Consider the following 26734-nt stretch of genomic DNA (forward strand, 5'->3'; position numbering starts at 1 on the left):
TAACCCCTTAGGGAGCTATAAACACCATAGGCAGGAGGTCTCTGAGTCAGACTGAGCTGACGCCTATGTTCTCTCCCGTGGCAGCTTCTAAAATGCTTGACTTTGAACACCATGGCCTAAAAGCACCAGCCTTTGCACAATTCCTAGTCATTCTCGACACGGTTTCATGCTTCAGCACCTCTGACCATGCTGTTTGCGCTTTCTGGAATGTTCTCCTCACCTTCCCAACCTTCCCCTCCCCGTCATAGCTCAGATTCACCTTTTGGCATTCTACTCCTCAAAGAGGACTTCACTTTCTACCTTCACACTGCATTTGGAAGAGGATCGAGGAGAGTCTAAGGAAGAAAACGTGTGTAAAGTGTTCCAAGAATAAGGATAACATACTTTTTAAACCACACACAAAAAAAAGGGGGGATCCCTGGGTGGCGGAGCGGTTTGGTGCCTGCCTTTGGTCCTGGGCGCGATCCTGGAGACCGGGGATCGAATCCCACGTCGGGCTCCCGGTGCATGGAGCCTGCTTCTCCCTCTGCCTGTGTCTCTGCCTCTCTCTCTCTCTCTCTCTGTGACTCTCATAAATAAATAAAAGTTAAAAAAATCCTCAGGCTAAAAGATGTTAAGATTTTTAAAGGGCATCTGAATAGAAACGTTTTTACTTCTTAACCCTAGTTGATCATGAAAAACTCCTAGTGCTATTTGACCAACATATTTTCATCCCCAATTCCACCCAAAGCCCATATGCCTACACGTGCGTGCACATGCACACACACACTCCATCCTCCCATGCGCCCTTGGATCCCTACATAACCAGCACAGCACCGGCACATCACAGGTGCCCAAAGATTGGTTCCCATTCGCTAAAGAATAAATACAACAACATGAATAATAAAGTTCCAAGTGAAGCCAGGCGCCAAGATGAAACAAACTTAAGGGAAAATGAGAGCTCAGTGAGGTCAACTAGGAAGCTTTTCTGGAGAAAGTTAATTTTCAATAATTTGAGGAAGAACGCTTATAATAACAGCTATCATTTGAGAGTTATAACAATAATAACCGCAAGTAATAGATGGTGACCTATTTAAATGTTTTCTTTAATTGCAATAATGCGATGTGGCCATTATGTCGAGTTTATAGTTATAAGGAACGTGATGCTCAGAGTTAGGCGACTTAGGCAGAGTCACACCATTATAAGCCATGAAGCCAGAAAACGAATGCAGGTCATGATCATCTGGCTTGGGTGGGGAGCTGGAGAGTGAAAGGGGAAAGGCGGGAAGGATCACCGGAACACTTCAAGCTAAAGGACTGGAAGGCCTGCAGTGACCATGGGTTCAAATGGGAGAGTACAATGAAATGAAAGGTAGCAACCTGCTACAATGAAAGGTAGCAACGTGAGAGAACAAAACTTCAAAAGCCAGCTGGAGAAATTCTCTGGATTTCTGAGCAGAAAAAAAATTTCCGTAATGAAAACCATGCTTAGAGAAAGTTATTACAAGAGGTACATGGACAGGAATACTGGTGGTCACAGGTAGGCAGTTTCGGTAGAAGATTTTGCATAAGAATATGATTATTTCCTTTTATGGGTAAAGCAGAAGACTGACTACTACCCACCAAATTTGTAAAATCTCTCTCTCTCTTTTTTTTTTTTTTTTTTTTTTGCAGTAGGTGGACCAGATGTGTCCTCCAAACAATTCAGCGCCTGGAAAACATATTTAGGTACTTCATGATCAGAAAGTACACCTCTCTCTTAATATCCTGCTTCTCAAAATATCCAATTATTTCCAATTTATTTGTAGCCGAGTTGGAGTCAAACAAGAGTCATTGACTAAACTACTTTGACATTTACCTAAAATACTGGCTCCAAATATCAAAAGTAATTTGAAAGAAGCATCCTTTATCTCACACACATCACCTACAACAGAAAGTTCTTTTAACTTTCAGAGTCTATCAATTAAATAAAACGATAAATCAATTTAATTGCCGTTGCTGAAAAGCAACCGAATCTCCTCTCAGACCCTAGTTGAAGGCCTGGGTTATTATCTCATTGCTTTTGTCCAAGTGCAACTGGATACCCCATTTTCAACTTGTAAATACGCCTATCAATTATCCATGAAAAAGTCAGGGAACTTTTAAATTTTTATTTATTTATTCATGAGAGAACCACAGAGAGAGGCAGAGACACAGGCAGAGGGAGAAACAGGCTCCTTGTGGGGAGAACCCAATGTGGGACTCGATCCCAGGACCGGGATCACACCCTGAGCTGAAGGCAGACGCTCAATCCCTGAGCTACCCAGGTGTCCTGGGAATTTTTTTTTTTTAATCTCTGCCTTTTTATTCTTTGCCTCCATGCTAGACACGGAAAACAAGAAGGCTGTCACATTACATCACATTACGTGTTTGTGGGGCAGAAAGCCTAAATTTAAATTTAAATTTAAATTAAATTAAAATTCTAAATTTAAAACTTAGAATTTTAACAGTATGGATATAGAATATCTCTATTAACCAAAAGGGTGCTCCCAAAGACATGGAGCTCTTGAGAAACTTTGTCACTATGAGTCTCCACAAGAGCCCCCAGCTGGCCCCTCTGTGGCACCACAGCCTCCCAGTTCTTGCCACCCAGGCTCTCCCCATTCCTCCCAGCTCTGGCGATCTTGATGGGGAGAACTTCTGGTCCCCCAGGGCGAATCTCATAGCAGGTTACAGGACACCTAACAGGAATTTAAGACAGTCCATCCTAAGTGCTGGCACTCGAGCAGTGCATGTCTCTGCCTACCAAAGTGCCTGAAACGCGGACATCAAGAGGTACAGTTACAGAGGGGAAGGACTTTGTTATTCCCATCTTTGGCACACACATTTATTTCCTCAGTAATCTGACCACAAAACTAACCCAACTCAAATCATCGCAAATTACCAATTATGAAACTGTACTGTAAATTTACTGGGGCGCCTGGCTGGCTCAGTTGGTTGAACACGCGACTCTTGCTCTTGGGGTCGTGAATTCAAGCCCATGCTTGGCTAACAGCTTACTTTACAAAAAAAAAAAAAAGAAAGAAAGAAAGAAACAAAGAACGAAACAAAGAAACAAAGAAAGAAAAGAAGAGAAAAAAGGAAAAAAAAGAAACATTTACTGTATATGGAAACAAATTTGGGACTAGCCATCTGATGACATTTACAGACTGGTCTCTTCCTCGTCAACACAAACACCCTATAATACTTTCAAAAAGAAAAAGAAAATCTATCCAAAACCAAAAGAGTTTTAATGAATATATACAAATCCACAGGGATGAATTCATCTTTTGCCTGCTTTCTCCAAGGGGAAAAGCTTTTGCGATAACAAGTCGATGACAGTTGTAGAAAGGAATCATAATAGTTATAAAGATGTTACAACTGAGCTAATATAGTAACATTTGAGTCAATCCCTGGACACTGATTGAGTCATTTGGCAAATGTTTGTTCTCTCTGTAACATTCTGGACACTGCACCAGGTACAGAGGACGCCGGGGTGAACCCCAGGAGATGTGATCATTGCCCTCTCAAATAGAAAGGCATTCCAGATTTTATGGCATCCACCAGAAAGGAAAACAACAACAAAAAAGGCTGAAAGTGAGTTGCTCGGGTTATGTCTATTAGTGACATTAAGTATGTAAGTCAATAAATAAACAAGGCATCTGGTTAAAGTATCTCAAATAACAATTTTCTACGGAGTGTACCAAGCTTCCCCGGAGGGTAATACGCCTGCCGGTGCTGAGGAGCTATCCCAGCGGCAAAGGACAGGGGCTACCACGTGGGGACTCCTGTTCATTTCTGATGAACCAGGGCTAGTAGGGGATAGCAGCTCGGACATAAACCTTCACGATTTAAACACTACTCTAAGACCCATGAAACGAAATTTCTCAGGCATACGGTATTCCCATGACAAATATGACAAGAGTCTCGCACATTTCCACGGAAACAGGACCCTAAGAAGAACACAAGCCTCCCCAACAGACTGCATAGACAGCAGCCTGGGAGACAAGGGGCAGGCAGGTGTTCAGGAAAAGGGCAGGCCTCTGGCTTACTTAAATGTTCACCTCTCGTGAGGATCCTCGTCTTACAAAAGATATCAATTGTGATTGACTTGCCTAATTAACTTAATTTTTAGTATCTAGTTTCAGATAGCCCCAGGCAGCCCAGAGACTTTTTAGAGATGACTCGAGGTTCAGTATGGAGAGAGATTGAGAAATCAGAGCTAGGGGTGCACTGTCTTAGGGATGAAGAGGAAAGGGGTACATGGATTTGCTTCTGAGCCTAAGAGGCCCATGGGCTGCAGTCCTTTGAGCCCTGCTTGCCTGCAGGATGCCTGTGCCCTGGCCTGAGGCAAGGAAGGAGAATTCAGTGGTGGCCAGTTAAGGGAGAGGAGTAAAGCTGAAGGACGGTGAAGGTGTGCGTGAGGGTGAAGGGGTGCGTGTGGGAGAGACGGAGAGAGGGCGGGAGGGCAGGGCGGAAGGGGGAGACAGGGAGAAGTGAGGGTCACAAACACGAAAGCTCGTGTCCATTGGGTGAAGACTGACTTAACCTCCAATTAAAAAATCTCTGCTGGGGGATCCCTGGGTGGCGCAGCGGTTTGGCGCCTGCCTTTGGCCCAGGGCGCGATCCTGGAGACCCGGGATCGAATCCCACGTCGGGCTCCCGGTGCATGGAGCCTGCTTCTCCCTCTGCCTCTCTCTCTCTCTCTCTCTCTCTCTCTCTCTCTGTGACTATCATAAATAAATAAAAATTAAAAAAAATAAATAATAAAAAATCTCTGCTGGCAGCCTGTTCTAATTAACACACGATCCAAGCGCCTTTCCAAGACGTGAAGGCTTCAAACTGTCTCCCACCTCCCTCACTGACTGCGTCTCCTCCAAACTCCCCTTTGGCGCTCCTCTCCAGTTCTCCAAACACCCCAGAATCACTCAGCCCTCGAGGCCTCAGCAGGAAGCCTTTCCTTCTGCTCTTGGCTGCTCTTCTCATCATCCAACAGTGCTTCCTCAGAGAAGTTCTCTGGTTGCTTCCCTAAAGAAGCTCCCTCTCTGGGATTCCGCAGGGCTTACGCCTTGAACCTTATTCATTGACCCCATTTCCCATGAAAACAGAAGGTCTACAAGAGCAGGGGCTCTATCCTGTGCAACACTGCATGCTCTCACCCCACCTCCACCACCTGAACCACCTCCTGTGGAGGTAGTGGAGACTAGTTGAAACTAGTAGAGACTAGTAAAGACTAGTTGAAACCCAAGTCCTACCTGCTGATGCCTATGCACAAAGTCACCCAGGATCTCCTGCAAAACCCCCCTCTGCTCCCTTGTCGCCCCACAGAGACTACAACCCACAACCATACCAACTCCGGCCTGCTTCCAGAACCTGGGGAAGGCTGCTTCCCTTGCAACAAGCTCCAGCTTCCTTGCCGCGTCTTCATCTGAAGGCTTCATTCCCCTCATCTCCTACAGATGTTTCCATTCCCAACCAGATGGAAGTAGGGCGAGGTTTAAAAAGTCCTTCGCAGACCAGCCTTGCACGCTACTAAGCACACTGGGTCTTAGGCATAAGGGCAAAGAGAATGTGGAAGGAGGGCATCTTTTCACTCAGCTTTTTCAGCTTTTTTGCGATAAAAGAATTCTTTTTTCTCCAAGGTTTGGGTACTTTCCTTCCTCTTTTTCCCAGTGGTCCAAAACGAGGAAAGCCCCTGCCCGGTTGCTGCAGAAGGCTAACAGTAAATGGTAGGTAAGCTGGCTATTCCCCCTCGGTTGGCCAAAAGCCTCTAAGAGGAGGAAATACAGACATGGGGAAGAGACTCGGGTCCTGCTACTCCCTACTTTCTTTTACCCTCGAAGTCATCCCCAGAATCTCGCCCCTTCTTAATGTGACTACAGGGCGGCCGAGGTCCTGATCAAGTCTAGGGCCCTGCTGCTTACCTGGTGCTGGGAGTCGCCCGCAGGGAAAGAGCCCCTGCTACCTCACCCCGGGAGGAGCAGCGCCTCTCCCATCCCGATACAGACCCAGCAATCCAGTTTCCTACCGACACGCTCTAACGCCCAAGGCACCCACCGAACGCCATGCATCGAGCTGGCTCCAAATCGAATACGTCTTTATCGGAGCATAATTCACGTGCAGTGTGATAACAAACACATTTTTGTTTTTAAGCCAGAAAGGGTTCGCCTGGAAATTCCGATGTGTGCTGCCATCACCCTAGTCAGAATACACAGGAGAGGTTAAGCCGTGAGAGCAGGGCTGCAGCCCTGGGGAGACTTCTTCCGGGCAAGGAGGGTGAGTAGGAACTTCGGTGGAAATATACGCAGAACGAAAAGAATTTTGGGGACACAAGCCCCTGGAGATAACACATGCTCCCGAATTTGACCAGACACAGCACACCGAAGTGGCACGTCAGAGTCCCAGAGAAGATACGAGATGCCTAACTGATGGAAGCCTGAAGCTGTCCGAAGGAAAGGCAAAGTATGCAGGCCACCCTATTCGAGAAGCCTCGACGGAGGGGTTAATTGAGAAAGTGTATTCAGGGACCCCTGGGTGGCGCAGTGGTTTAGCGCCTGCCTTTGGCCCAGGGCGCGATCCTGGAGACCCTGGATCGAGTCCCACATCGGGCTCCCGGTGCCTGGAGCCTGCTTCTCCCTCTGCCTGTGTCTCCGCCTCTCTCTCTCTCACTGTGTGCCTATCATAAATAAATAAAAATTAAAAAAAAAAGAGAAAGTGTATTCAGATCAGAGGATGTACACCTCGAGCGTGTGCAAGGCAAAGGTGAACGATATGCACACAGAATGGAAGAATTTGCGAGGAATGGACGTTCTGGAGGTTTCCTGGGGTGGTGTGAGGCAGAGGGAGACAGACCTTCCGTGATCCATCCGGAGCCACTTGTGCGGGGCAATCTTGGTGGACGCACCGGGGCTAACTGTTCCTGTCTCACACAGTTGGTGGGAAGATTTAATAAAACCCCACAAGTGAGCGCGCCGCGAGTCCGAGTGGGGCCACGGGAGTTTTGGGTTGGCCTCAGCTGCTGGAGAAGCATCGCCCGGAGGGCCGCGGCCCTGGAGGCCATCAGAGCCTCCACGGGAGCCAAGTGGCCATCGACCCGGCTGGCGGAGAAACATGGGAAAGGTGGCCCGCCTCACCCCCTCCTCGAATATTCCATGCCCTGTGGAACACAGAAATACTTCCCACAGGAAAAAAAAAAAAAGGCAGCCTAGACTACATTCTGGAATGAGGTAACTTGAGAATTATAATTTTCACAAAGGACAGGCTAACGTTCCGGTGTTTTAATTATTTTTTTTTTTTTAACAGTGTGACTTTCGCTGATATCCTTCTGCCAATACGGTCTATTCCTCTGGGAGCCTCAAGGATTTTTATGGATTCGGGGCATGAGAACGAACCGAATATTTCCAGCAAATCTGCTGAAACGTGGTCTCATTTAATTGCATCTTTATAAGGAGACCCCCTCCCCAGGCTTGTGATATTTGGGGCCTGGGGTAAAAACGGGGCTCCAGGGAACAGGCCCCACTGAGCAAGTAATGAAAATCTCCTCCTCTCCGAGAACCAATAAGAAGGCTCGGGAAGCCAGGTTGGGGGAAATACAGTCGGTTTCTGAAAAAGCTGTCTTCTTATAAACCAAAGTGGCCATTATCTCGGGGGCCAGAGATCAAATCTGGAGCCGGGGCTGTGCTCAGCAGGAAGCCTGCTGGAAGGTTCTCCCCCTTTGCCTGTCCCACCTCCTCTGTTTCTAAAACAAACAAATCCTTAAAAAATAATAATAAAGCATCTCCGGGGCGAGAAGAGGCTAGGGAGCAAGGTAAGCTCTCCTGGGCAGGTCTGGGTGCCAGGCGCAGTCCCGGGCAGAAAAGGAGGCTCTTCCAGGGGCCCGTCTCCGGGGTGCCGGCCGCTTGCTCCCTGGGCGGACCGCGGCCCTGACCTTCCCGAGCCCTTGGCAGCCCCCACAGAGGGAGAGGACGGCACCCGCCGCCCCGCACCGCCTGGGGAAGCTTAAGGGCCAGAAAGTGGAACATCCACCAGGCGGTCAGCGCGGGACCTGGACCCTGCCCACCCCCCGCCCCGTCCTGCCCCCTCATCCTGCCCCGAGCCTGCGGGTGTACCTGGACCCTGCGCCCCCCCGCCCCATCCTGCCCCCCCATCCTGGCCCCGAGCCTGCGGGTGTACCTGGACCCTGCCCCCCCCCGCCCCATCCTGCCCCCCCATCCTGGCCCTGAACCTGCGGATGTACCTGGACCCTAGGGCCCCCATCCTGCCCCCCCATCCTGGCCTGAGCCTGCGGGTGTACCTGGACCCTGCGCCCCCCCCGCCCCATCCTGCCCCCCCATCCTGGTCCCAGGCCTGCGGGTGTACCTGGACCCTTCCCCCACCCCCGCCCCATCCTGGCCCCAAGCCTGCAGCTGTGCGGACTCCGCATCCCCGCTGCCCCTGCTGCCCCCGCTGCCCCCGCTGCCCCCGCTGCCCCCGCTCCCGCACAGCCTTTCAGTGCCCCCCGCCCCCCCTGCGCGCAGCCCCGCCCCCGCCCCCGCGCCCCACCTGAGATCCCCCAACGAGGCGCCGGGGCTGTTTGGAGTTTCCAGAAATCGTCCCCGGAGCTTCCTTTGGGCCAGAAGCCCAGCCGGGATAGGGCGGCGGCGGCCCGGGGGGCGCGGGAGCAAGGGCCTCGGGGCGCCCCGCGGCCCTTCCCCCCCCGCCCCCCCGCCTCGGTGCTTGCGGCGTTAGGTCTAGCTCTGGGCGGAAGGGGGGCTGCCTGGACATTTTTCCAAGAAGAGAAATGGGGATCTTCCAGACCTCGAGGCCCCGCCCCCGCACGTGGGAGCCCCGCGCCGCGGAGCCCGGGGCCCGGAGGGTCCCCAAGCGGGTCCCCGAGACTCGCGCGCCCGCCCCGCCCCCTCGCGGCCCCTCCCCAGGCCCCGGCCCGCCCCCCGCCCCCCGCCCCCCGCGCTCGGCCCCGGGGTGCACGGCCCCCCCCGGGCAGCGGGCGGAGGAGGTGCCGCGGCCCGGGCGCCCAGACCGCGGAGGCCCGAGCCCGCGGCGGGGGACGTGGCCGGGCGGGGGGGGGGGGTCGGGGCCGGTCCCGGGGCGGCGGGGAGGCTCCTCCCGCTGGGCTGCCGGCGCCGGGCGCACGGTGCCCGGGCCGCCCCGAGTCCGCGGAGGAGGCGCGGGGCGCAGGTGGGGGGCGCGGGTGGAGGGCGCGGGTGGGGGGCGCGGGCGCGGGGGGCGGGGGGCCCCTACCTTGCAGGCGGGCGGACGGCGGCCGCGCGCCCCTGGCGGGGCGGCCGGGCGGAGAGTCAGGACGGAGGGAGGCGGCTGCAGGGCGAGGTGGGCGGGCCCGCGTCCCCGCCGAGCCGACACTCCCCTCCCGGCGCTGCGGGGGGCGCCGCGGCCGAGGGGGCGGGGCGGGGCGGGGCCCGGGCGGCACGTGCGCCTGCGGAGAGGGGCGCGGTGAGCAGTGCCCCTACTAGGGTGGCTCTGGGCGCCTTTCAGATTCCTTCGTGGTCTGCGACGCTGCCCGGAGCCGCAGCCCGCGGGCGCCGAGCCCGTCCTCGCTCGCCGTCGGGTGACCCCGGGGAGAGGAGCCCCGGACGCGGCGCCCCCCTCCACCTGTGACCACGGACCTCGGGGTGTTTGTGTTGATTTTGACAACAGCCCTGGAGAGGGCACACGGCCTCTCCCCACCCTCCCGGTGCAAAGAGACAAACAAACAAAAAAAAGCAAAAACAAAAACCCTGAGAGTGTTCAGAAAACGCCCATCTCCTGGCCCTGCCTGCCAACCGCGGGGACACACGTTTTGAGATTTTAAAAGGTGGCTCCTGAGCCATCAGAGTGGCGAACGACGTTCAGGGAATTTGCCCATCCGGGTGTCCCTTTTAGTTTTTTTTCCCTTTTAGCTCCTCCTGGGTTCCTTCTTATCCTTCTCTTGTTCGTGATCTTCAGAATTAAACCAGTATTACACCTCCGCCGCTCTGTCCTCTTTTAGGATTTTCGGATCTGCAAAGTCATGAGCTAAGGGGAGGGAGAGGTCGTGAGCTGTGTTGAGGTGGCATCGGTGCTTCTTCACAGGAGTGGCCAGGAAGGCGCCTTCCCCCCTCCCCTCCTGCGCCTCCTGCGCTGGCTTGCCTCGTGACCCTGAGCAAGTGCCTTAACCTCAGGGTACTTGCTTCCCGTCACCTGTAAAAGGGATATAATACATCCTATCTCCAGGGCTTGTTGGGATTAAAATAGGCGATGATCTAAAGAATTCTTGGCACAGTGCTTTGCACAAAATCCACCAGGTCAGGAAATAAGACTACTAACTAGCAGTCCCTGCCCACTATGAGTCAGTCGCCGCCTTTGCATCATATCTGTTCCTCCCATCCATCCTGCAAGCCAGAATAATCTCCTCCTAGAAATGAAGAAATAGAGTTGGAAGGTTAAGAAATGTGTCCAAGGTCACACTGCCTACACTGAGTTGTGATTCAAATGAAAGTACCTGAGACCAAAATCAGTTTGTTGTTGTTGTTGTTGTTGTTGTTTTCCAGAACAGCTCATGACTATGTAGTTATGTGCAGCAGGGACTTTTGAGCTGCGTGACATTAATTTTTTTCAAAGGCAGGACGCGTTACTCTATTGGCACATGATTGCATCTGTGCAGAAATTTTGAATTCCTGTGGAAGGTGATAAAGAATTAAGCAGGGTGATGGGATTATAGGACTTTAGCTTTCTGGAATAATGTTTTTGGTAATTGTTTTGGGAAAATGTTTCCGCTATGTGAATGTATGTAATTTAGCCTTTGACTAAGTGGTTTATTCTTTTTCTTTTATTCAAAGATTTTATTTATTCATGAGAGGCACAGGGAGAGGCAGAGACATAGGCAGAGGGAGAAGCAGGCCCCCCTCTGGGAGCCTGATGGGGACTGGATCCCAGGACCCCAGGAGCATGACCCAAGCCAAAGGCAGACACTAAACCACTGAGTCACCCAGGTGCCCCAAAAGGTTTCTTCTAATGAGGTAGAAGGGGAAGGACCAGCAGGTAGGAGAGGACTCTCAGAAGATGCAGGTTCTTTTAATGGCCTCCAAAATCATAATCTTTAGCAGTGTACATATAAGTTCAGCCGTTTGCTAAGTTTCTTATGTGCTCATGGATGATGCAACCTTTTTGGTAAAATCACATTGTTTCACAGGATATGGCCTCCCTAGGGACAAGTAAAAGGTTCTCCACACCACCCTGGGTTGCCATTCAGCACAGTATAGAGAGTAAGGTTAAAGAAAATAGTACTTCTTTCTCAATCCCAGTGTAGGTCCTGCCAAAAGACCCAACCCCGGAAGATAGGCTGCATTATATCACTTTTAGAGGTGACGTGTCCTGTCCCAAGAAGAGGCTTTTTTCCTGCACGATTGATGTAGGACCGTCTAGTTCATGTAGAGACCTACTCAGTGGTATGGTCTCAGCAGAACAGTCCTCCCAGGTGACCCAAGGACCTGCGAGATACCCCCTTAAATGACAAGAGACCACTTCCTCACAATTTCCCCCTGGTAAGTGAATAATAAAAACAAGTTCTCATTTTTCTAACATTTCTCAAGCCTTGAGTTGTCCAGTTTTAAAACGGCCTCTGGCTCAAGACTGAATTTGGCCAAGCTCATCTTTTTTTACATGCAATTGTTCCTCCCACTCTAGGGGAAGATCCTGCCAGCCTGGTCTTCTGGCTGTCTTGGGGTTTTCTCTACTGCAAGCAACTATTTAAAGAACATGCGCATCTCAAAAAAAATAAGCCACGGGGAGGAGGCAGTCTCTCTCCCAGCTCCAGCTCTGAGCTCTGCCTCTGCCTACGGTGTAAGAAACTGTTTCTTTCGCAAAAGGCAGCTTAGTTCTGTTAAGCAACGCCCCAGCTTCTCTAGCATCTCCAATTGTGGGGCCTCAGCCCTGCGTTTGCATATGGAAATAGCCAATGAGCCCATTTCCTTGGTAAGGTCAGGGCTCGGAAAAGGGAATTTGAGACCATCAGAAAGCTTACTTGCAACTTCCCTTCTAGGTTTCAGAGTTCTTGGTAGCCCAGTCTCCAGGACTGCACTTGCTCTCCCCTTCACAAGCTGGAGGATGAGGGGAAGCGGGAGGGTGGCCTTGGGGTTCAGCGTGTTCTAAGCACCCGAACCTATAAAATACCTGTATGGTGGAAGCTGTAAGACAAGTGACAGAAAACAACTTCAGTGTGTTATGAAAAGGGTTAATATTCAGACTACGTCAAAATTTCCTATGGCTCTGCGAGAAAAAGACAACCCATTAAAAAACAGGACGTGGGTCATAAGCAATTTATAGAAGAAACACAAATAGCCCACAAACAGGTGCAGAGACACTTGTGTCTTTTTATGCTAACACTGTTTAAGAAAATGGAAACAATAATGAGACATCAGATTGGCAAAAACTAAGGGTAATGAGCTTAATGCGTTTCCTCAAGGCGTGGGGGCGCCCACTCAAGGGAGTATGAAGAACTTCCTTGAAGTTCAGGGCAGTTTGGTGGTTGCTGTCAAATTTACAAGGCTGCTGTAAGTTTGAATTTCAAAACTCTAATTGAGGTTCCTTAACTTTCCCCCTTCAGAAGACAGTTTGGCCTCAAGCCAAGCAAAATAGGAAAGAGGGGAGTGGGCAAGAGGGACGGATGGGAAATGACAGAGGATCTGTGAGCTGCCTCCTGGAATCGCTGGTCCACAAGAGGGCAGCCCTTCTGGTGGCCCACAGCTCCCTGAACGAACCCCCCCCCCCCAACACCCTGGATGGTCGGGCTCCTCCTACGGTTGGATGGGGACAGGCTGCAAAACTGCTGCCTCTTGGAGCCACTTGCTCAGAGAACTTAACTCAGTTCTGACAAGTATTAGGAGCCTGGCCCACTGTCCTGGCTGATGGGCTGCGCTCCCCAGAGGGGGGAGATGTCACCCCATCTGTCTGTGGAGATGCTCTCCTCGCTTCTACTCTGGCCCCATGACCGATAATTCCGTCAAAGTATGTATTACAGGGACCTTTCCTTGGGCCACTCAGCCCATGAATTAAACTACCTAGTGAACCCCTTTGTCTCTCATCTTAGCTGGGGTACAGAGCCGAACTTACAGTATTTTACTTCATGAGAATGTGTCGATAGGATGGATCCAGGAAGGTGGGATTGTTGGGCAAAGTGTACATGAACCCACCCTCAAATAATTTTCTACGTTTTACTTTCTGTTTCGGAAATTCACACTCTAAACAAAAGAACAACAACAACAACAACAAAAAAAACAAAAACAACAAAAAAAAAACAATTTTCAATAGCATTCCCAAAGCCAAGTGCAAGATGGAGTCATTAAAGTGAGCGGTGAATGGTCTAGAAGCTTCTCTGCGTTTCCCAAACTCCACTCTGCTATGAATGCAAGTCACCTGCAAACCAGCAATTCCATTTTTTTAGGACTTCGTCTGTAGAAATAATCACATATAGAGACAAAAATATGAATAGAGGTGGGCACAGCAGCATTGCTTATAATATTTAAAAACAGGAAAATAATGCCCAGGAATAGAGTGACTAATTAGATTGTGGTATATCCTAATAATGAATGCGGCCGTCGCTAAAGCTATCATAAATGTGTATATATGTTTTCAATTCACTAATGTGATAACGGCTCTAATACATTGGCTTTAGGAGTTCTACTCAGAAAATGTACACTGAATGTTCAAAGAGTGTATCACAGATACTATGATTCATTAATATCAGGCAGAAAAGGTAAAGGAGCAGTAATGTGTGTGCATATATTTGTGAATCCATAGGGAGTGTTGACAGCGATTTCTTCTAGAGAGTGTGGAATTATAGAGGCAGAGAGATAAAGTGAAGGAAGATTTTTGCTTTTTTAGTCTACATATTTCTGATAACTTGAACTTTTTTACAACATATATGAATAACTTCTGTAATTAAACAAAGATGCTAACAAAGCTATTTTTATGTGTTCTGGGGAAAGAGATTAAAAATCCTTGAGATTTTTAATGAGAATGTGTCATGAGAGACACATGTCAATGTGTAATAAGGATGTGTCAGTCAGTGCTTAGGCACAAGTCAGACCTCTCTACCTCGGTGATTCCCTACCTGGGTATTCTTCGTTCTATACAATGCATCCCCCCCCCCCAATCTATAGAGACCAAAATAGAAATATCAGACGAGAACAAAACCAAAACCCAAAGGCGACATTGAAAGAACAGGAAGAGAACCGATGTGAATCTTGTTTTTATTTTGCTGGGAAAAAATTAGATGTAAAAGAAGCATGAAGAAAAAAGTAAGGGAGCTCCTGGGTGGCTCGGCGGTTGAGTGTCTGCCTTCGGCTCAGGTCATGACCCCAGGGTCCTGGGATCGAGTCCCACATCGGGCTCCCTGCTTGGAGCCTGCTTCTCCCTCCGCCTGTGTCTCTGTCTCTCTCTCTCTGCATCTCTCGTGAATAAATAAATACAATCTTTTAAAAAAGAAAGAAAAAGAAAAAGGTTAATACGTTTGATTTCATGAGAATGTAGATTTTCTAAATAGGACACTACACAGAAATACAAAGACAAACTGGGTAAGAAGCATCTGCAGCACATGATAAATGTTAATTTTCTTATTTTACCAAGAACTCTTAGGGGAAAAAATGAACTTAGTAGAAAAATAGACAAACTACTTGGACAAGCAGCTTGGAAGGGAAAAATAAAACACACATTACTTAATTAAGCAAATATATATGTCTCCTGTGGGCCAGGTACTAATCTAAGCAGGTATACAGCAGGGAAGGAAACGTAATAATTCCTGCTTCCATGCAGCTTACATTCTAGAAAATTTGAGGAGCCTTGACTTCAGTGATTGAATTCATATATGCTAATATAGGAATCCCAGCAATAGAAACTTCCGTTACAGGTACCCTCGCACAAGTTACATGAAGTTGTATATAAAAATTATCTTTTAAACACTGCTTATAATGGAGAAGCTAGAATGACTCAAGTAGCCTTTTAGGGATTGGGATTACATGGTACACATAAACTAGAGAGTTCTGTGCAGTCACTAAAGCCATGAGTCTCTATCTCATGACTTGGAGTGATGTCCAAGATACCGGTAAATCTAAGTATCGCATTGCAAAACATGTTGCCTTGTAGGCTTCTGATGTCGGTCAATGTTTTTCAAAAATAGAAATAATGGTATTTATAGCACAGCTGATGTCAGCGCACAGAGTATCTGAAGGAAGACGCATCAGCTGTGAACCCTCGCTATCTCTGGAGGACTGGGCACGGAGGGCTTGCCCTAAATCATACGATTCTGAAGCTTTGATTTTCACAATTTATTTTTAACTGCAAAAAGGGAGATTTTTCAAGACATGTTACATTTTAGGGATTTTTACATGCAGTTGCTTAGAGACACATATCAAACTGGCTTTACTTCCTGGGGAGTGTGACCGGGAGAGTGATCAGTGGTTTTTCTGAGAAGTAATGACAAAAGCTTCGCTCTAAAGGGGTGACTTTGTGCCGTTTTTCATCATAACGTTGATAGTGACAGCATTCGGGGTTTCTGAGAATCTCAGCCTCGGAATTAAAAGATCTTGTCTACTTCAAAACTTGCAGGGGATTGTCACATCCCCAAAGGATATTATAAGAGACGCTTGTCAGGTGGAGCGTCCTCTAAGAACCACTCCACTGCCTGTGCACACCTGGGAACCTGTCTGCCAACCCTGTGAGCTCACTATCATTGTCTTCGTTTTCCAGTGATGACTTGAAGACTCAGCAAAAGTACCTGATTTGGCCCAGGGCCAGACCTTGGATGCATCAAACCTAGAATTTGGAACCAGGTTGAACTCCAGGGGTCTCTTTTCACACCCATGACGTGTGCCTTCCTATTCAAGACATGAAGGGTGAGAGAAGATGAGTGACCATGATGCTGGAAGATGACATTTCAGGAAAACACTTACAGCCACGGTTAATTGAATGGGAATCCTGGGAAGTTTCCATGAGCACCTCATGTGTGGGTATCCCGATGGCAGCTGACGTGTATGGTGGCCAGTTCCAGTTGCCCCCCAAAACCAGAATGCCTTCTCCAAGGACACATGGACTATAGATGACTGAGACCCTTTCTTCAAGACCCTGGTCAGCATTCCTCCTGACTGGGTCTGTTCTCTTTCATGCTTGAACTCACTTTAGGGGGGTAGGTCTCCTGTTTAAGGTAATTGTAGTAGCAGAGGCCGTAACTGTAATGACATCAGGGTTATCACGAGGGAAGCATGTCCAGCGGCTTCCCAGGAGCGTGCCACTCCAGTACCTCCATTCTTCCTTCCTGTTCTACGCCACGACCAGTGTGTTCCCCCATAGGACTCTAGGAATACAAGACAATCAGTATCAGTAATAAAGTGCGATAGATATAGGGACCACCACCAACTTCCCGAGTAGAAGTGAAATGAAGGCTTAAAAACTGACCATTGGGGCAGCCCCGGTGGCGCAGCGGATTAGCGCCGCCTGCAGCCCAGGGCATGATCCTGGAGTCCTGGGATCGAGTCCCACGTCGGGCTCCCTGCATGGAGCCTGCTTCTGAATAAATAAATAAAATCTGAAAAAAAAATTTAAAAAAATAAATATGTTCTAAAAAAAAAACTGACCATTGTTTCCTAGGGGTTTCAGCTAGTAATCAACTTCTGTTTTAAAGTTCTCACGATTTTTGTTTTTACTGTATCTTCTGGTTAAGCCCCCAGGTTCATTTCTTTTGCACGCACGTGCCATATTGGCTGCAGTTCCTCCAAATCCCACACACGACTGTTAATTATTACAAGTATGTTAGCTACGGGGCCATATCCTGACCATCCAAGCAGCTACTTGCAGTGCCTCCAAGATGGTAAATACAAATGACTTTACTCTTTATCATCATCATTTAGGATCATTGCATAAAATCAAGGGTTTCTGCATCTCTGCCTAAGGGACTTTGGAGAAGCGCATAATTTTGGTTTTGCTTAGAGAGGGAGTCGAAAGTAGGCAGAAATTAACTGTATGTCTGTGGGTTTATCGTGCAATAGGTAAATGCATTTTAGCCCCGTCAACCAGATCCTAGACTTTGGACCCACCAGATTTTTAAATAATCGATCCAAGTTTTACTGGCTGTAGATTAAAAGGCAGAGAACCACCAAATCTTCCGAGGCCCTTTAGAGTTAAGAGTCCTCAGAGTGTTAATCCACAGGCTGGCAAACAAAGTCCAATACTAAATACTTGGGAAGTCGTCCCTAAATTTTATGAAGCTGGGGGGACTCATGAATTCACTTGTACGTGACTTCAGAAAATGTGTGCATCCCTTGCTGTCCAGGGGAGCGCGGCTAGTCTAAACCAGAGCTCTCGCAGGGACCCGCTGCCCATCTCCACCGGGGGACGCGGAGTCCTCCCTGCACCGTGAGCCCCCCGACTTTCTTCCTTCTCAGCCTCGAGCCTCCAAGGTGCAACTGAGCACTCAGTCCAACACCCATGTCTCGGCACCCGCCACGGGCCAAGTATTTCACAAAATGCAGGGTCAGCAAACCCAAAGCCACGTTGTCAGTCTTCTGCCCTGAGCAGCTTTTTCTTTTCATTTTACTCATTTTTATTACTGATCATGTTCTTCTCCCCGCCTTCCACTTTTCAAACCCTAGACTTATCCTTTTTCTTTTTTTAAGGTTTATTTATTTATTTATTCATGAGAGACAGAGAGAGAGAGAGGCAGAGACACAGGGAAAGGGAGAAGCAGGCTCCGTGCAGGGAGCCTGATGTGGGACTGGATCCCTTGACCTCAGGGTCACGCCCTGGGCCGAAGGCAGACACTCAACCCCTGAGCCACCTAGGCGTCCCAACCTAGTCTTATCCTTGATCTCCTTCTTTTTCTCCATCTTCCCTGAGCTTCTGTCCGTGGTCACAAGGACCTTGTGTCCCTGTCACACACACACTCCGCATTCGGTCAGTAAACACTCGCTTGCCTGCTCCATGCCAGGCACAGTGCTAAGGCCTAGGAGGAGTTTGCCAGTGGGGAAACTATTTTTTGCTTTCCTGGAGCTTATATTTCACTAACACGCTTAATAAGCCTTTCACCTGTGCTTCCTTCTCGCATGGTGTTTATTTCACTCCCCCATCCCCGCCCCAGGCCCCGTTGAAATCCAGATGAAGGACTCGGCAAGATGCCGTTTGAAGAGTCCCTGAGTCACCCTGTCACAGGCCCCATCACCTCGAGTGGCTCTCTTGCAATAACACCCTGGGCACCTGCAGCTGCCTTTCTCACTAGCCAGTCTTGAGCAATCTCTCCAACGTCTGGTAGGCCCCTTTCCCCTTTCTCAAACAGCCTGCCTCCCCGACCCCCCTTGACCCTACTAGAACAAAAAGACAAGGTTGGACTTCACCCTTTTGTCAGTCTCTAGAAGTCAGAGGCAGCACAGGTTGAGATGTCTTCTGAGGATCTGTTAACTTAGGTCTAACCCTGTCACAGAAGAGCCAACTGAGCACCAAAGCTTGGTTACCTCATGGAGATGGAGGAGGACAACTTGCTGCGGGGCCCACAGGGGACCCAGGAGGCTTGAGACAAACTCTTACAGTTATCGAACCACGTGAGGCCCAACCATGCCAAGCCCAAGGAGGCGCCTGCCCATGAATAAAGCCCTGGACAGATGTGATGGGTCAACTGAAACAGAAAGTAACATTTGTTGGGCCCTAAGGCGGGGCTTTGTGTTCATGATCACACTTCATTGTAAAACCTGGGAGTTAAAAATAGTATTGAGACAGTAAGAACACAGCAGTTGAGCATCTGCCTTTGGCTCCGGTGATCCCGGGGTCCTGGGATTGAGTCCCAGGTCGGGCTCCCTGCAGGGAGCCTGCTTCTTCCTCTACCTGTGTCTCTGCCCCTCTCTCTCTTTCTCTGTGTCTCATGAATAAATAAATAAGATCTTTAAAAAGAAAGAACAAAAGAAAGAAAGAAAGAAAGAGAAAGAAAAAGAAAGAAAAAAGAAAGAAGAAAAAAAGAAAAGAAAGAAGAAAGAAAGAAAGAAAGAAAGAAAGAAAGAAAGAAGAAGAAAGAAAGAAAGAAAATTAGATTTGAACCTAGGTCTGAGTGGATCCAAAGCCCTAGCACATATGTTCAATTTGGGCAGAGGGAAGGGGAATCTAATGCTTTTGCTGGGAAATCTCGCCACTTACTCTGCTACACACACACACACACACACACACACACACACTTCTTTTTCTTAAAGAGAACAGATACAACTTAATTCCTAAGTTTCTGGATTTTGATAAAATAGTTATCTATTTACATCTTTTTTTTTAATTTTCAAACTAAACTTCAAATTTTCCATTATGTTAACCTTTCTATTTTGCCTTAGTGGAAACTATGCTCTTCTCGCCCACCTGGGAGAGGCCTAAGAAAAACAGAGTCTGATGCAGTGTCTGGTGGGCCTTTCTGGTTCCTCTCTTTCTAAATACTATTTCATGATGAGTTAATTACTTGCTTTTGGAATTTAGGAGTCTTTTCCCAAGCTGTGTTCTTTTGGGAGACACTAATCTGAATTTTTAAAATTAATATGTATATTTTTTTTACTGGAGTTCAATTTGCCAACATATAGTATAAAACCCAGTTCTCATCCCACCAAGTGCCCCCCTCAGTGCCCGTCACCCAGTCACCCCAACCCCCTGCCCACCTCCCCTTCCACTACCTCTTGTTCATTTCCCAGAGTTAGGAGTCTCTCATGGTTCGTTTCCCTTTCTAATTTTTCCCACTCAGTTCCCCTCCTTTCCCCTATAATCCCTTTTGCTATTTTTTATATTTCCCCGTATGAGTGAAATCGTATAATGTTTGTCCTTCTCCAACTGAGTTACTTCACTCAGCATAATACCCTCCAGGTCCCTCCACATCGAAGCAAATGATGGGTATTTGTCGTTTCTAATGGCTGAGGAATATTCCATTGTATATATAGACCACATCTTCTTTTTTTTTAATTTTTTTTTATTTTTTTATGATAGTCACAGAGAGAGACAGAGAGGCAGAGACACAGGCAGAGGGAGAAGCAGGCTCCATGCACCGGGAGCCCGACGTGGGATTCGATCCCGGGTCTCCAGGATCGCGCCCCGGGCCAAAGGCAGGCGCTAAACCGCAGCGCCACCCAGGGATCCCTAGACCACATCTTCTTGATCCACTCATCTCATCTATGAAGGCAAGGGAAACAAAAGCAAAAATGAACTATTGGGACTTAGGCAAGATAGAAAGCTTCTGCACAGCAAAACAGTCAACAAAACTACAAGACAACCTACAGAATGGGAGAAGATATTTGCAAATGACCTATCAGATAAAGGGCTAGTATCCAAGATCCATAAAGAACTTATCAAACTCAACACCCAAAAAACAAACGAATCAAATCTGAATTTAGAGAACGAAGATTCTTAGGTAAGTAAGATTGAGTTACAACCCCACAGGAAGCCACACACAGTACCTATTAGCATATTCAAGACAATAAAGAAAGGTGTTTAACTTTGGTTAATGGTTAAACAAATTTAAACAAGCTTATTTTTGTGAGGTTAAGACTCTTTTCTTCTTTATTCTATTATAGCCCACTTTCCCCTATCTCCCAAAACCAGTTACAAGGAACAAAATTATAAATTTGATTATCTGTATAGCCAGTGAGAAAACCAGGGGCTGGAATCCTTTCATGAAATCAACCATGAATATAAAAACGGACATAAATGTCACTTAGTTCGTGAGAAATATTCTTAGAAAAATAACTACAGGGCGAACATGTAGTGACAGTTTTATTTTAAAATCACCACCATATAGCTCTTCAAACCATGCAGTTATCAGCATTAGTTAATATTTTATAATGTGAGTAATTAATATGATCAGACATTATTATAAACTGTGTGTTTTGATTCAGATGTAATAAAATAGATTCTAACCAAAATTCAGGTTAGTCTGAAATAATTTTGTATCTTTTTGCTAGCTGGCTTTTCTTCATCCCTACAGAAGTAGCCTGCATAATCTAAATGTTCTAATGTCAAATATTTTGTGGCCAAAATCATAGTACGACACAAATTCCTTTAGCACCAACTCATTGTCGACTTATTTCCAGCAAAACTTTATGATCATGTTAGTATTAGAAGTGGAATTTAATTGGGACGCCTGGGTGGCTCAGCGGTTGAGCATCTGCCTTTGGCCTAGGGCCTGATCCTGGGGTCCTGGGATGGAGTCCCAGGTCGGGCTCCCCAGAGGGAGCCTGCTTCTCCCTCTGTCTGTTATCTCTGCCTCTCTCTCTGGGTCTCTCATGAATAAATAAATAAATAAAATCTTTAACAAAAATGGAATTTAACTAAGTACATCATAATTTAACATGTGTTCATTCGTACGTGTTAATTGAGAACCTACCAAAATGCCCAGCGCAGTAGCATTGGAGGCATCAGACATGGAGAATTCTAGACATCAGGGTTCTGGCCTGGAGAAGTGATTCGAGGGAAATAGGTTTTCAGACTACAGATGCTTACAGAGATTCTGTGTGTGTCCTGCATTGGCTGAGTCCAAAGAAAACAGTGGAGAACTGACGGGTTGCCCGCTGTGATGACGCTTGCAGACCGGCAGACGTGTAGACGGTACGATTTACCCGGGTATCGTAACTGTGGACACAGAGTGTGGGGGACACTGATGGGAGCATCTTGCAAGGTGACATTTGTGATTTTCTTTATGCAGAAAATAACCTCCCTTGTTTATTCTGTCCCTCAGCGATCTTCCCTTCCTAGGGTTACCTTTGCTTAAAATAAGGGAAACATGTACTTAGAATTTGCCAGAAGGAAATTTCTACCCGAGGATTCTCAGCCACTGAGAAGTGAGTGACTTTTCTGAAAAAGTCTTTAGACGCCTGACGTTCTGACCCTGATTACCCCATATGGCTCCAAGCCCTAAGGCAGATCACTGGGCACCATCCCGGGGTTTTTGATTCTGTAAAACTAGCATGTGCCTCAAGAAATTTTATTTCTAACAGGCTCCCAGAAGTCACGGCCGCTGCCAGTCAGTCCAGGGGAGCCACCCCCTTCAAGAAGCATATTTTAGGGGATTGAATATACCAACTTCCCAAGGTATACTCAGTACTAAGGGACTGTGAGGCAGATAATATCTGTTTCACAGGACAAATAACAAGGGATAAATTATTTATAAAATGCAAATTTAAGTAGGTAAGCAAAATGAAGCAAAGTTATAAATACCTCATATCCCAAATGCAACGATTATCTTAAAGTTACAGACTTCCTTCTATCCCTGATCTTCCAGATTTGAAACCCTCTGAAGTTGGGATACTTTATATTTGACTTGAAATAACTCTTATGTCCCCCTCCCGTCGACAGATGTTTTAGAAATTTAGAATTCAAAAAATAATAATAATCTGAAGATGTCCAAACAAGTAGTGTCAAGTTCGACTTTGTGACTGGAAGGCTGCCCCCAGGACGTGGGGGCTGTGTTGTTTCCGGTGAACAGGCCCGTTGGGAGACAAGCCTCTAAGGGAGCAGCAGCAGCAGCAGCGCCAGGCCCAGCTTGGTGGTGACCGGCCCGAGGAGCCGGTCATGTGAGAGGACAGGCGGTGAGATACTTTAAATAAGAAAATGAAAATGGAGAGAACCTATATTTTCCTCTGCCTGCAGTGTGAAAATCCAGTGTGCCCAGTAGTGAGAGGACTTCACTGCTATGTGGAGTTATTAACAGAAACATAATAACCACGTGGAGAAAAGTCTCTATGCTCAGTTATTTACCCCCCCCCATGCCCCCCACCACCACCACCACCAGACACTGCTAAAATTTGTTATAGTAAAGTGCACCTTATTGGCTGGAAACAACACAAATTAATTTTCCGACTGTTCTGGAGGCCAGAAGTCTGAAATCAATTTGTCAGCAAGGCTGGGTTCCTTCCAGAAGCTGAAGCTGGTCGGGGGGGGGGGGGGGGTGGGGGGGGTGGGGGTGGATTCCTTGCCTTGCCTTTTCCAGCTTCTAGAGGCCACTCATGTTCCAGGCCTGAAGTGTAGCATCTTCATAGTTGTGACTTCGAGGAGTTTTTTTCTGACTCTGACCACACACCCGCCCCTACCCCGCCTCTCCCTTTTAGGGTCCTTGTGACATTGGGCCCACCTGGATAGTCTCCCCATCACAAGATCTTTAACTTGATGGTGTCTGTAAAGTCTCTTTTGCTATTTAAAGTAGCATATTCACAGTTTCAGGGGATTAGTGTGTGTGCATCTCTGCGGGGGCATTATTAGACTTCCCACATATGCCATTTATTTTTTTTTTTTTCTGGCCAAAAAGACGCTTGCAGTAGTGTCTTCAGTATGGGATGGTATATCTTCAGGAAGAGATTGGTAAATGGTGTTGTGCAAAAGAAAATGACCGTGAATCCTTCATTCCCTCTGCAAATATTTGTGTTCCCGATGTGCCAGGCACGGAGCAAGGAGCACTCCCAGGGGACAGATAAGACCATTATGTGGCTGTAGAGTGCGGTACTTGTGAGCCAGGACTCTGACACCGAACCATCTGGTTTGGAATCCTGGCCTCACCTTTCATACACCGTGGGACCTAAGCAGATGACTTAATTTCTCCATTTTGTCACTTAGGAAGTTGAGATCAAAATCAGGACCGTCCCACAGGGCCCTTAGGAACATTCAGCGAGATTCTCAATAATTCCTTTGACACTGGCTGGCATGTGGAGTTCCATAAATATTGGTGTTGAGGCGGAGAGGGAGACAGCATGGGGTACATGGTGGCACAGAGAACTCGGAGAGATTCTCCAGGGCGAGGTCTGAAAAGCTCAGTTTCTTACCGTGAGCTGGGCAGGAAGGAGGGCCCCGCAGTGAGAAGACTGAGTGAAGGACTGGAAACCACGAGGAGCGGCTGAGGAGCCTGGGGGACGTCAGCCAGGGGAGTCACATGAGACCTGTATTCAAATACTGTGCTTGGGCAGTTGGCACAACAAAAGAAATCAGACTCATTTTACTTCGATCCAGAAAAAATATCCAAGCCCGAGTGGAAATGACAAAAACATTCATCTCCATAGTTGACAAGAACTTGTGAATAATAAGAAGTTCCTTCTTTCTCGCCCCGAGGGTGATATAATCCTTTCTCTGTGCACCACTGACTTTCAAAGTTCACTGCTTTCTTTAAAAAAAAAAAAGAAAGAAAGAAAAAAGCTTTTATGTATTTATTTGAGAGAGAGAGAGAAGAGGGAGGGGAAGAGAGGGTGCGGGAGAAACAGAATCCTTAAGCAGACTCCCCACAGAGCATGGAGCCCAGACCTGGGCTCGATTCCACGACCCCGAGATCATGACCTGAGCCAAGATCAAGAGTTGGACACTTAACCACCTGTGCCCCCCCAAGCCCCTCAGTTTCCCGACTCTGCCTTCTTTATGGGGTGGTCTGTCGTATATACATTATCTTTTTTGCTCTTGTCAATAGAAACCCAAGTCTTTCCAGGAGTCAGTGGGCCATAAACCTCACGGGAGGCTGGGCGTCCCCCGAACCCCAGGGGTACAGGCCAGGATGGGTCTGAGCCGAGCGTGGTAACTGACCGCTGCCCTTGCCGCTATTTAGGTCAGGAATGGGCATCTGCGACCCAATTCTTGCCGAGGCAGGAGAAGAAGCCTTTTGGAAAAGTCTTCATCTCTTCAAAAGATCCAGGGGGGAAGTGAGCGGCCTCTTTCTCCGTTCCAGCTGTGAGGCATCTTCGCGTGAGGATGTGACGCCCGGAGATGTGGCATCTGATGCGAGAGGCAGAGGACGCAGCTGAGGACAGGGCTAACGTCTGAGGAAGGCAGGACAGAAAGACAGAAAAGGTCTGGACCCTCAACCAGGGGACGAGCTGCTAGGTGATCCAGCCCTGGAGTCCCCAGGGAGCATATCACCCATCACGTTGACACATAATAGAGTCACGCGTGCTCAGTGTCCCAGCGGGTCGCATCTTTCCTTCCTCCAGCCCCGAGAGCTCCCTGCGCATCACACCCGACAGTGCAGGCTCGCAGCAGAGAAGAACCTGGGACTCTCCGTTGGTCTTAATCCCAATGCTGGCTTGGGGAGTGAATTTTGGGTGAAGATGACGGACCTGATTTTCTGGTGGGAGATTCTGTTAGGCACATTTTTGGGATCATTTTTATTCTCTGTGGATCCTCACCTTTGTCCTTTGGCTCACGTCGCATCCTTAAAGTGCTACGTACTCACCCAGCCAGTTACAGTTAACGCTGCAGGGTGTCCGGGGAGGGGACAGGTTGCCTGCATTAGCGGACTCCCTTCCAGAATGAATTCCTGCCTGAGTACCAGAGCAACTTGCTAATTCCTAAAATATCGACAATCCTGTGGTGTCAGCCTGCGCAAGCCCTGCGCTAACCTCCCCACATACCCATCAACCGATGCACCTGCTACTGCAAGAACTCAACCGAGAGATGCTCAGGAAACTATGTCAACAGCGACAGCAAATTACTGGGGGGCCGCAGCAAAGGATTGTTTCATAAATGTTCTTCCCTTGCGTGGAAGAGAGAACGGCCCCTGATTTCTGCTAAATGTGATTTTTGGACCGTATACCCCTAACGCCCTTATAATCTTCTCAGGCTTCTCACTTCATTTCCTCTACTCCCGGCTCCATCTCCTCCTCCTTGGGAATCAGGATGAGTTGAAGCGGGTTGCTGGCCCAGTTTAGGTTCTGGAAAGGGACAGCTCCTCGGGGATAACGGTGACATGCTTTTCTCTTCTCACCCTGCTTCTCTTTATAGATTTTACAGGACCCGTGCCTGCATGTACAGCCGGGAAAAAAAAAAGTTTCATTTTGAGGTAGATCCTCGCCAACGCTTGTTGAGAATATCGATAAAGGACAGCACGTGCGTAAGGATCCTTTCTTTAAAAGCTGGACGGATGGGATCCCTGGGTGGCGCAGCGGCTTGGCGCCTGCCTTTGGCCCAGGGCGCGATCCTGGAGACCCGGGATCGAATCCCACGTCGGGCTCCCGGTGCATGGAGCCTGCTTCTCCCCTTGCCTGTGTCTCTGCCTCTCTCTCTCTCTGTATGACTATCGTAAAAAAAATAAAAAAAAAAAAAAAAAAAAAAAGCTGGACAGAGCGAGAAAAATCTGGTCTGTGGCCCCCGAGTCTGGTGAAGGACGTCAGCGCAATCGAGCTTCAGTGACAAAGTCTGAACCAACGAAATGACCAAGTGTTTCCATTTCTCGCAGACCTGCTCTGGTTAGAGGGGATGGTCCCCACAGGTCTGCAGCTTCAACCAGCCTTACGGAGTTTACAGGGCTAAAGTGCATAATGATATTTTCTTTTTTTTATATATATATATATTTTTCTTATTTTCTGTATCTGTGGACGGCCTTTGGGCCCCCGCTGACTGTGTAATGCTGTAACTTATAATAAGAAATACAGGGGTCCCCCGCTATCTGAAAGTAGAGCACTGCTCTGAAAGCTTTCATAGACCGAGATTTACATGAAAATATTTTTTGAGCATCCCCAAGCCCCCGAACGAACCCTCTCTTACGGCTTCCCCAGTGCCTGCTGGCCGGGGCCAGGGCGCAGGTGCTCACGGACACGCTCCCGGCCGCGGCCTACTGCCCGATGCTCAGCGTCCAGCCCGGGGGCGCCTGCAGCGGCCTCCCCGCCGCGCCCTCCGTGCTGCCTCCGTGGGGCTCCGCACAAAACAAATGCTGAGCCCGATTTTCACTTGGGTAGAAGTGAGATCTGAAAGCGAGAATCCTCTTCAGAGGGTATGCAGTTAGGGGGAACAGGTA

The 26734-nt window shown here is 48.3% G+C and overlaps 1 protein-coding gene across 5 annotated transcripts in view; it reads right to left on the reverse strand.

The window, feature by feature from the left end:
* ST3GAL6 (ST3 beta-galactoside alpha-2,3-sialyltransferase 6) overlaps window positions 1-9337 on the reverse strand; it is a 55233-nt gene extending 45896 nt beyond the window's left edge. For 2 of the 5 annotated variants that reach the window (XM_055315997.1, XM_055315989.1), the window contains exon 1: window positions 9238-9337. The gene's annotated coding sequence lies outside the window, so the exon portion shown is untranslated. Of the gene's footprint in view, window positions 1-6849; window positions 6871-8538; window positions 8800-9237 lie in introns of those variants that run through there. The other 3 variants (XM_055315993.1, XM_055315992.1, XM_055315994.1) reach the window with 3 other exon arrangements.
* Window positions 9338-26734: the final 17397 nt, after the last annotated feature.

The sequence above is a fragment of the Nyctereutes procyonoides genome, unplaced genomic scaffold, assembly GCF_905146905.1.
Source record: "Nyctereutes procyonoides isolate TBG_1078 unplaced genomic scaffold, NYPRO_anot_genome, whole genome shotgun sequence".
NCBI classification, from domain to species: Eukaryota; Metazoa; Chordata; class Mammalia; order Carnivora; family Canidae; genus Nyctereutes; species Nyctereutes procyonoides.